Raw genomic sequence first — 12,196 nt, forward strand, 5'->3', positions numbered from 1 at the left:
AAAGAATGTATATGTATAAAAAAATTTGTAACGCAAAGACCAGTTGGAGGTTGTCTTTTTGGTGATATGTGCAATACAAGTTTCACATAGAACTGTGAAAACTGTTTTTCTCCAAAGTAACATGTTTAGAGAACTTGCCTGACTTATTTTGGAGATGTACAATCATTCTTAAGTAGCTAGGGTTTCCAGGAAGAGGAGAGACAGTAGCATGTACTCCTTCCTCTAATATGGCTAATACTGAGCAGAAATGCTGTTCAGCTCATCTCCCAGTGTTCATTCAGTGTATGCCCTGAGCCTGGCCTCATGCTTTCTCATTAATAACATTTATTATATGCTCCTGATTAGAAAAGTAATGTCTGTTTATTGTACTACAATTAGAAAAATCTCATAATGAATAGAGAATTTTATGATTACAATTTTATAAGAGAAAACACTGGCATTACAGTATATATCTTTCAGTTACTTGTGTGTAAACATCTAAACATACATACAATACATACACATATGTTTTTATGTATACTTTTTATTAACAAAATCAAGCTCTTCATACATATATGAAGGGTATACTATGTCAGTTAAGTTCAGTCACTCAGTCGTATCTGATTCTTTGTGACCCCATGAACTGCAGCACACCAGGCCTCCCTGTCCATCACCAACTCCGGGAGTTCACCCAAACCCATGTCCATTGAGTTGGTGATGCCATCCAACCATCTCATCCTCTGTTGTCCCCCTCTCCTCCTGCCCTCAATCTTTCCCAGCATCAGGGTCTTTTCAAATGCTCAGCTCTTCATATCAGGTGGCTAAAGGATTGGAGTTTCAGCTTCAACATCAGTCCTTCCAATGAACACCCAGGACTGATCTCCTTCAGGATGGACTGGTTGGATCTTATCGCATTCCAAGGGACTCTCAAGAGTCTTCTCCAACACCACAGTTCAAAAGCATCAGTTCTTCAGTGCTCAGCTTTCTTTACAGTCCAACTCTCACATCCACACATGACCACTGGAAAAACCATAGCCTTGACTAGACGAACCTTTGTTGACAAAGTAGTGTCTCTGCTTTTCATATATATATATATATACACACACACACACACACATATATATATAGCTTGGTATCCTAGTGTATTCATTGTCCTAACAACTAAATCTGCTCTTAATGACTTAACAGAAAAAAGGTTAGCTTCTTGCTTTTAGCATAGTCCTTACAGATCAGGCAGCTGTTCTGGTCAGCTTTCCTCTATAGTACAGATAGATTGATCAGAGCTGCTTCTGCTTTGCCAGTCACCATCTTTGGAGCTCTGTGCTTCCAGCCATATAGCCATGTGTTTAGGAGAGTGAGCTTAATTAATTTGCAGTGGTTTTTTACTGCCTAAGACTAGAATGTGATGCATCATTTTTGCTCACATTTCCACTGATGAGAAATCTAATCATATGATCCCAACCTAACCCAAGGGAGGCTGGTCTATAAGCTCTTTCTTTGTAAGCTTGGAAAAGGGAAGCAGTGCAGCCCACATATATTGTCTGTGTCCCATCACATAACACGGTGTCATGGCATTTTCCTCCAAATCATTAAATATTCATCAAGATCATGATTTTTAATAGCCTTAGAGTTTCCCTTCAAATGGATATAGCATTCTTCACTTAGTTAAGCATTCCAGGATGTTTCCTGTACAATGACATACAGCTCTCACTCCAAAGTGATTTCCTGAAGCCAACTAACCTTAGGTTTTGGACATTTAGTGTGTTGGCATTTATTTAGATAAGATACTCATGTTAAAGATGCAAAGGAAAATTTCTCTTTACCTTAGCACAAACTTACAGTTCAAAACCGTAAACATAAGGGGAAAGCTACTTTCTCTATTCCCAAATGTTCCATCTCTTCTGCATATAGAGTGTTGCCCTGCACCCTCCCATTTTCCTCTACTATCATTTCTCTTCATTCACACCCTTTTATCTTCTTTCCTATGCAAATTTCCGCCCCAACCCCCCCAGCCCAACCCCATTCCCCAAACCAACCCCATTCCCCAAACCAACTCAAGGGGCTTCCCTGGTGGCTCAGACAGTAAAAAGTCATCCTGTAACGCAATCCGATCCCTGGGTTGGGAAGATCCCCTAGAAAAGGGAATGGCAACCCACTCCAGTATTCTTGCCTGGAGAATCCCATGGATAGAGGAGCCTGGTGGGCTACAGTCAGTGAGGTTGTGAAGAGTCAGACAGGACTAAGCGACTGAGCACGCATGCCAGATCAGCTCATCTTGAGTTATGCTGCTTGGCTTTCCCCCTTTTGTGCTATATTTCATCTCCCTACCCAATCTCTCTCAACCCTCTTCCCCTCCAGAGGTGCTGGGCTTTGCCCGCCAGTATTACCACTCGCCTTACACCTTTGTCCACAGGGACTTAGGATGAAGGGATATAATGTTAAGTAGCTGAGAATGAGAAAGGACTTGTGTAACCAAGCAAAACTGGACTTGCTTAATAGCTCTCAACATACTGTGGTTTGAGGTAAATTAATAATTCTATTTTACAATTAAATGTGAAATATGTCGGTCTCCACCAGTCTCTAAATTCTTATACATAGAAATTAAGTAGCCCCTGTGACCTTTTAGTAGGATATTGATCATTTGTTTTAGAATACCTTATCTCATAATGACTGTATGCCAAAATCCATACAGCTTTTGAATACATTAAATTGGCCTACTAAAAGGTGTCAACTGAAAGAAAGGCACAACCCAGAAATTGAGAATTATGTTTTATTCAGGGATGTTACTGAGGTCTATAGCCCAGAAACAGCCTCTTAGATAGCTCTGAGGAATTGTTCTAAAGAAGTATGGAAAGAGCCAGGAGTTTTTGCTTCACAGAAAAACATGTAGTCTAATATATAAAAAGATGACTGCTAATTACAAAAGAACACATATCTCAAATTAATAGTTTTAGTGCTTTTCTGTGTATCTCTCTCTCTCTTTAGTCACTAAGTTGTGTTTGACTCTTGCATGGACTGTAGCCTGCCAGGCTCCTCTGTTCATGGGATTCTCCGGGCAAGAATACTGGAGTGGGTTTTCATTTCCCTCTCTGTTTCTATGTATGGGAAGATGCAAGAGTTTGGGCTCATTGAAATTATTCCTTAGATAGGCATCTTAACCGTCTAGGGTCAGTATCCTGTTTTTTTCCATCCTAAACTCCCTTCAGGGTACACTGAGGAGGGGAGTTAAGGCAATTGGGGTGGGGCTGCAGTAGCTGATGGCTTGATGGCGCAACACTCCTTGTTTTCTGAAATAGCAGACAACATTTTCTTTTTGTCCACATAGGAAAACCCAGTGTATGGACAAGGACAGACAATCCTGATTCTGTCTGGTTTTTACTTCAGAGGGTCCAGATACTCCCATTGGACCCACAGTTGCCACACTCACCTGACCCTTTTCTTTTTTGTTATCTAGAGGCTAGAATAGAATCTTTTACAAACATATCAGCTAGAAAACTGAGGGGAAAATATATCCAGAGAATTGATTCCTTCTTCTACAGATTCTAGTCTAAAGCTCTACTACTGACTAGTTGTGTGACTTTGTCTTGACCTAGTTTTTGGGACTCTTGACTGGATAGAATTTTAATTAGGTACCATTGTTTACTCTAGTAAAATTCCAATTTACTCCTAGATTATATCTTAGTGTTTTCCAGGTATGTGAGGTCTCTACGCTAGATTAAATTTTACTTGTTAGCTACCATACCCATGAATACTGTTATATAGCAATTCCCTTTCTATATGGCCTCAGAAATTCACAACCTGAATATCAAGGCTACGCAAACCTAACTTTAAAACCTCTTTCTTTACTCCTTTTGATAGTTCTTTACGACGGTCACTCCATAAGCCCTGCCCTTACTGGTGGGCCTACTTTCCTTGGCCTTGTGTGTGGTTTGTCTAAATTAATATGACTGTGACACTAACAAATCTGCCTGCAATGCAGGAGACCTGGGTTCAGTTCCTGGGTCGGGAAGATCCCCTGGAGAAGGGAATGGCTACCCACTCCAGTATTCTTGCCCAGAGAATTCCATGGATGGAGGAGCCTGGTGGGCTACAGTCCATGGGATTGCAAAGAGTTGGATACAACTGAACAACTAACACTTACACTTTCACCAGCTAGTTCTTAAGGGTGGTACTTTGGTGAAGTTGTTCTCTTTACCTCTGATTCTTACTTGACTCTTGGATTGGTCTCTCTAGTGCCTGAGTGGCATGGGCTGAGTCGACCGGGCTCTCTTCATTGGAATCTGCCTTTTGTGTGTTGTTGTTGTTTAGTCACTAAGTCATGTAGGACTCTTTTTGACTCCATGAACTGCAGCACGCCAGGTTTTTGGGTCCTTCATATCTCCTGGAGTTTGCTCAAACTCCTGTTCATTGAGGCACTGATGCCATCCAGCTATCTCATCTCCCATTGCCCCCTTTTTTTCTTGCCCTCAGTCTTTCCCAGCATCAGGGTCTTTTCCATTGAGTCGGCGCTTCACATCAGATGGCAAAGTATTGGAGCTTCAACTTCAGCATCAGTCCTTCCATTGGATATTCAGAGTTGATTTCCTTTAGAATTGACTGGCTGATCTCCTTGTAGTCCAAGGGACTCTCAAGAGTTTTCTCCAGCACCACAGTTCCAAAGCATCAATTCTTCAGTGCTCAGCCTTCTTTATGATCCCGCTCTCACATGCTTACATGACTACTGGAAAAACCATAGCTTTGACTATATGGACCTTTGTTGGCAAAGTGATGTCTCTGCTTTTTAATATGCCGTCTAGGTTTGTCATAGCTTTTCTTCCAAGGAGCAAGTGTCTTTTCAGTTGATTTTGGAGCCCAAGAAAATAAAGTCTGTCACTGTTTCCATTTTTCCCCCATCTATTTTCCATGAAGTGATAGGACCAGATGCCATGATCTTAGTTTTCTGAATGTTGAGTTTTAAGCTAGCTTTTTCACTCTCGTCTTTTACCCTCATCAAGAGGCTCTTTAGTTCCTCTTTGCTTTCTGACATTTGGGTGGTGTCATCTGCATATCTGAGGTTATTAATATTTCTCCTGGCAGTCTTGATTGCAGCTTGTGCTTCATCCAGCCCGGCATTTCACATGATGTACTCTGCATATAAGTTAAATAAGCACAGTAACAACATATAGCCTTGACATATATCCTGTTCCCAATTTGGAAGCCATCTGTTGTTCCATGTCTGGTTCTAACTGTTGCTTCTTGACCTGCATATAGGTTTCTCAGGAGGCAGGTAACATGGTCTGGTATTCCCATCTCTTGAAGAATTTTCCACAGTTTGTTGTGATCCACAGTCAAAGGCTTTAGTGTAGTCAATGAGGCAGAAGTATATGTTTTTCTGGTATACCTTGCTTCATCTTCATCTCTGTGTTCCCGCCATGTTGGTGGTTTGGCCTGAGGCATGCCAGCACTGGAGCCTACAGGCTGTGGGGTGGGGCCAGGTCTTGGCCTCAGATGACTGCATCCAGGACAGTTCACACCAATGAATACTTCCTAGTACCACTGCCACCAGTGTCCTTGCCCACACAGTGAGTCACAGCTGCCTCCTGCTTCCCCGAGAGACCCTCCAAGATCAGCAGGTGGGTCTGGTCCAGGCTGCTATGCAGTCACTGCTTTTTCTCCCCCCAGGCCCTGGTGCTGATAAGACCTTGTGGGCATCCTCTAAGAGTGGAGTCTCTGTTTTCCCCAGTCCTGTGAAGTTCTTGTGATCAAGTTCTGCTGGCCTTCAAAGCCAGATGCTCTGGGGGCTCCTCGTCCCAATGTTAGACCCCCAGACTGGGGAACCTGAGGTGTGTGGCCCCAGACTTTCACTCCTGTGTGAGAACCTCTGTGATATAATTGTTTTCCACAAAGTCCTGTGGATCTTAAAAGTTCTCATCATAAGAAAGAACAAAAAGGGATAAAGAAATAGAAAAAAGAAAAAAATTTTATAGCCTTACATGGTGATAAATGTCAACAAGACTTACTGTGGTGATCATTTTGCAGTGTGCAGTTGACCCTTCCCCTTCCTGCCACGCTACTGAAAATCCATAGATAACTCTATTAATAGCCCACTGTTGATTGGAAGCCTTATTGATGATGTCAACAATCGATTAACATATTTTGTATGTTATACGTATTGAATACTATATTTTTACAATAAAACGAGAACAAAAATGTTATCAAGAAAGCCATAAAGAAGACAAAATAGATTTAGAGTCTGTTTCACTCTAAGATCCCAAGGTCGTGTGTACATATGTATGCTCAGCTATATCTCTTTGTGACCCTATGGACAGCCATGAAATTAAGACGCTTGCTCCTTGGAAGAAAATCTATGACAGACCTAGAAAGCATATTAAAAAGCAGAGACATTACTTTGCCAACAAAGGTTTGTTTAGTCAAAGCTATGGTTTTTACAGTAGTCATGTATGGATGTGAGAGTTGGACCATAATGAAGGTTGAATGCCGAAGAATTGTTGCTTTTGAACTGTGGTGTTGGAGAAGACTCTTGAGAGTCCCTTGGACTGAAAGGAGATCAAACCAGTCAATCCTAAAGGAAATCAGTCCTGAATATTCATTGGAAGGACTGATGCTGAAGCTGAAGCTCCAATACTTTGGCCACCTGATGCAAAGAACTGACTCATTGGAAAGACCCTGATGCTGAAAAGGACTGAAGGCAGGAGAAGGGGACGACAGAGGATGAGATGGTTGGATGACATCACTGACTCAATGGATGAGTTTGAGCAAGCTCTGGCAGTTGGTGATGGACAGAGAAGCCTGGCATGCTGCAGTCCATGGAGTTGCAAAGAGTTGGACATGACTTAGCAATTGACTGACTGACTGGACTGTAGCCCACCAGGCTCCTCTGTCCTTGGGATTCTCCAGGGAAGAATACTGGAGTGGGTTGCCATTTCCTCCTCCAGGGGACCTTCCTGACCTAGAGATCGAACCAGCATCTCTTGAGTCTTTTGCATTGGCAGGCAGATTCTTTACCACTGCACCTCCTGGGATGCCCAACACCAAGGTCATCTGAATGCAAAAAAGCCTTTTATTAACTTAAGTTGCTTATCTCCTCAAGTCCCTAAGCATTTCTGGGTAGGGAAAGCCAAAAAGCTTTTTCAAGTTGTTCTCTGTATTCTTCTTTCTTGGGCTCTTTCCAATGGTAATATTATCCTCAACCTCAGCTAGTTATTTATCTGCAAATCAGTGAAGGCCTTTTCTTATCCTAAAGTATCTCATTCTTCAACCTCTTTTATGCTGTTTCTTCATCACATCTGTAAGGAGTATTTTTCACTTGGTACCCTACCTTTTAGTTTGTAATCATTCCCTAAAAATCCTTTGTGGGAATGGATTTGGTAGCTTTGTGAGTGTGCAGGTAAGAGTTTTGAACACAGCAGTCCTGAGGTTACTGTCTTTAGAAGGGTCTGTTTGCAGGGCTGGCTCTTGGCTGGAGCCTGAGAATTCATTTCAGATAACGCTTTTTTCCTGCTTGAGGCACTGAATGCCTGCTTTCCTTCTGGGAGTCTGGAACTTTGATAGTTATGATTTTGGTCTTTGTGTCTCTAACCAGCCCTCAGTAAAATCCTTGGACTTCGAGTCTCCAACAAACTCCTCTGGGCAGAGACATTGCACAACACGTAGAAAACCTGCTGGTAGATTCCTCCAGATTCCCTGTGAAGTATCTTCCCCTGGCTGATCCTATTGTATCTTTCTCTATCACAGTAGTCCTGCAGGTGCCTTTAGCAAACCACTGAATGTGTAGGTGGCTGTGGGACCTCTCAATGTCCTTCCTTGCCAGCCTTAATTCAAACACTGCTCTCAAAAGCGGGACTTGCTTATGAAATCTGCAAGTCTTTTCTTAGTCCGTAACATCTGTTGACAATACCCTTGCTTCCCAGAAACTCTCCTTCCTGGACTTTGGCAAGAATGCCTGACGCTGCCCCTCCTCATACCTCATTCATCTTCAGCAGACATTTATTGAATGCCTGTATGTGCCACAGCCAGTATACAGTAGCCCGGGAAAGCAGTCAGAATGCAGTCTGTGGTCCTGTTGAAGAAGACAGAAAGCAGATGGTACCTTCTGAGAAGAGTACTGTGTTGAGTGATTAAAAGGGGCGCTACACTTCAGCAGGGTCATCAGTGAGGAAGTCAGTAGGGTGGTCTGTGAAGACAGCAAAGGAGCAGGATAGTCTATGTGGTAAAGAACCACAACAGAGAACATGTATAAATAATTAAAAAGCAACTTGGCATCTTCTGGGATTCCGAAGGAGCCTGGTGTGGCTGGAGCATTCCAAGAAGAGGTTAGACAGGAGAGGAGTTGGAAGGTAGCAAGATCCAGATCACTTAGAGCTTTGCAGGCATGTTTCGAAGTTCATACTTTAAGGGCAATGGGAGGCCAGGCAAGGGTTGAATCAGCCAAGCAACAGATAACTTTTTCAAAAGATCATTCTTAAACAGTTGTAGGGAAGATGGATTAGAGAGAGGTAAGAAGGGAAGGGCCAGATTTGTAGATTACTAGTGATGGAGGTGAAAGATGATGGTGATGTGGGTCTGCATTATGGCTGAGGAGATGGAAAGGAGTGAGTGGATTTTGAAATATGGAGTTCTGTAAGAGTTTAACATTACTTATTTTCCATCTGCTCTCTCCTTTGGTGGTTATCTTCATTCCCACATTGTTAACTATCACCTCTGTGTGAAAGACTCTATGATCTGAATCCTGATCTGACTCACTGTTTTCACATTTTCAAAGGTATGGTTACATTTCAGAAATGTAAATGGCTTCAGAGCCATAATGCTTGTGCTTCATACTATCAGCCTGCTCTTGGACCAGTTATTTCACTTCCTCAGGCCTGTTTCCTCATCTGTAAAATGCAGATAATGCACTACCTACCTCATAGGGTTGTTGTGGAGATAAAATAAGTCAGTATACAAAAAACATTTGGGCACTAGCATGCACACACAAAGTAGTCCATTGACGTTAGTTCCCGGAGAAGGCAATGGCACCCCACTCCAGTACTCTTGCCTGGAAAATCGCGTGGATGGAGGAGCCTGGTAGGCTGCAGTCCATGGGGTCGCTAGGAGTCGGACACGACTGATTGACTTCACTTTCACTTTTCACTTTCATGCATTGGAGAAGGAAATGACAACCCACTCCAGTGTTCTTGCCTGGAGAATCCCAGGGACCGGGGAGCCTGGTGGGCTGCCGTCTCTGGGGTTGCAGAGTTGGACACGACTGAAGCAACTTAGCAGCAGCAGCAGCAGCAACGTTAGTTCTACCAACACAACTTCATAGTTTCTATGTCCTTGTATTTCACAAGTTGAACTGCCTCCAGCACCCTATCTAGCTCTTTAACATTTCCATTTCTATTAATGGCATTGGAGAGGGAACCACAGTCACGTTTGACTTCTTGCCGTCAATTCACTTCTCACACTGCAAGCAGAAACCTAAAATGAGAGATTGCTACTATTTTTACTTTCATCTGCACATAAAGTGGAAGTTATTTATTCATTCATCAACAGATGCACTAGCCCCTTGGCCAACATAGGTCTAAACTGTGTGGGTTCACTTACAGAGATTTTTTTCAATAAATACATTGGAAAAATTTTTTGAAGTTTGTGACAATTTTAAAAACCTACAGATGAGCCATGAAGCCTAGAAATATTTTTTTAAAAATTAAGAAAAAGGTATGTCATGAATGTATAAAATGTATGTTAGATATAACATAGAAAAGTGAAAGTAAAAGGCGTTCAGTCCTGTCTGACTCTTTGTGACCCCCAAGGACTATACAATCCATGGAATTCTCCAGGCCAGAGTACTGGAGTGGGTAGCTGGTCCCTTCTCCAGGGGATCTTCCCAGCCCAGCGATCAAACCCAGGTCTCCTGCATTGCAGGCAGATTCTTTACCAGCTGAGCCACCAGGGAAGCGCTGATATAACAGAAAATATATGTTAATCAGCTGTATGGCTTCTGGGCAACAGTAGGCTAGTAGAAGTTAAGTTTTTGGGGAGTCAAAAGTTACACACAAATTCTTGACTGTGTGGAGGGTTGGTACCACTCTATGGATGGTCAAATATAGTCACTAAGTACCTACTCAATTTTAATCTTTTGTCCTTCAGATCCAATTTTTGCCATTTAGTCTACACAAAAATATATTTGAACTTCCTAGAACTGTACAAAAAAGAGCTTCACGACCAAGATAATCACGATGGTGTGATCACTCACCTAGAGCCAGACATCCCGGAATGTGAAGTGGGCCTTAGAAAGCATCACTACAAACAAAGCTAGTGGAGGTGATGGAATTCCAGTACAACTATTTCAAATCCTGAAAGATGATGCTGTGAAAGTGCTGCACTCAATATGCCAGCAAATTTGGAAAACTCAGCAATGGCCACAGGACTGGAAAAGGTTAGTTTTCCAATCCATTCCAATCCCAAAGAAAGGCAATGCCAAAGAATGCTCAAACTACCGCACAATTGCACTCATCTCACACGCTAGTAAAGTAACGCTCAAAATTCTCCAAGCCAGCCTTCAGCAATACGTGAACCGCAAACTTCCAGATGTGCAAGCTGGTTTTAGAAAAGGCAGAGGAACCAGAGATCAAATTGTCAACATCCACTGGATCATCGAAAAAGCAAGAGTTCCAGAAAAACATCGATTTCTGCTTTATTGACTATGCCAAAGCCTTTGACTGTGTGGATCACAATAAACTGTGGAAAATTCTGAAAGAGATGGGAATACCAGACCACCTGACCTGCCTCTTGAGAAACCTATATGCAGGTCAGGAAGCAACAGTTAGAACTGGACATGGAACAACAGACTGGTTCCAAATAGGAAAAGAATATGTCAAGGCTGTATACTGTCACCCTGCTTATTTAATTTAAATGCAGAGTACATCATGAGAAATGCTGGACTGGAAGAAGCACAAGCTGGAATCAAGATTGCCAGGAAAAATATCAATAACCTCAGATATGCAGATGACACCACCCTTATGGAAGAAAGTGAAGAGGAACTAAAAAGCCTCTTGAGGAAAGTGAGAGTGAAAAAGTTGGCTTAAAGCTAACTAAGAAAACTTAAGATCATGGCATCTGGTCCCATCACTTCATGGCAAATAGATGGGGAAACAGTGGAAACAGTGTCAGACTTTATCTTTTTGGGCTCCAAAATCAGTGCAGATGATGATGGCAGCTGTGAAATTAAAAGACGCTTACTCCTTGGAAGGAAAGTCATGACCAACATAGATAGCATATTCAAAAGCAGAAACATTACTCTGACAACAAAGGTCCATCTAGTCAAGGCTATGGTTTTTCCTGTGGTCAAGTATGGATGTGAGAGTTGTACTGTAATGAAAGCTGAGCACTGAAGAATTGATGCTTTTGAACTGTGGTGTTGGAGAAGACTCTTGAGAGTCCCTTGGACTGCAAGGAGATCCAACCAGTCCATCCTAAAGAAGATCAGTCCTGGATGTTCATTGGAAGGACTGATGCTGAAGCTGAAACTCCAATACTTTGGCCACCTCATGTGAAGAGTTGACTCACTGGAAAAGACTCTGATGCTGGGAGGGTTTGGGGGCAGGAGAAGGGGACGACAGAAGATGAGATGGCTGGATGATATCACTGACTTGATGGACATGAGTTTGAGTGAACTCCAGGAGTTGGTGATGGACAGGGAGGCCTGGCGTGCTGTGATTCATGGGGTAGCAAGGAGTTGGACATGACTGAGTGACTGAACTGAACTGAAACAATCTTGACAGAAAATGGAAAATTCCTCAACATAATCAAGATGGAGTTTTAAAAATCATCAGTAAGTGAAACAAAGAAAACCACTGAAAAATATCTAAGTATGCTTTAGTATCTTAAAGTTACTGACCTTATCAATCCTATTATCAGTACAAAAAAGATTCAAGAGCAGTGATATCAAAGCTTATGACTGAGGAAAATGGTGCAAATGGTGTCACCCCGGGTTGATAGCAGCATTAGCCACTGCTGCCTATCCTCCCCTACAGTACTCTGTCTTTGTGCTTTAGTGAATGCTACTGATACAGATGGCATCTATTAATAATGCATACCTTATTTAGATTTTGACTTTTCCTATCAAGTATTAAATAACTGAAGTTGTATGTTTCTGTGAAAATTTAATTACAACTGGTTTTGGAGCTCATTTTCTCCTCTGGGAGAAAGACCTTTAGACCTTTTCCTCCTCAAGAAG

The sequence above is a fragment of the Oryx dammah genome, unplaced genomic scaffold (assembly GCF_014754425.2).
Source record: "Oryx dammah isolate SB20612 unplaced genomic scaffold, SCBI_Odam_1.1 HiC_scaffold_20, whole genome shotgun sequence".
NCBI lineage: Eukaryota > Metazoa > Chordata > Mammalia > Artiodactyla > Bovidae > Oryx > Oryx dammah.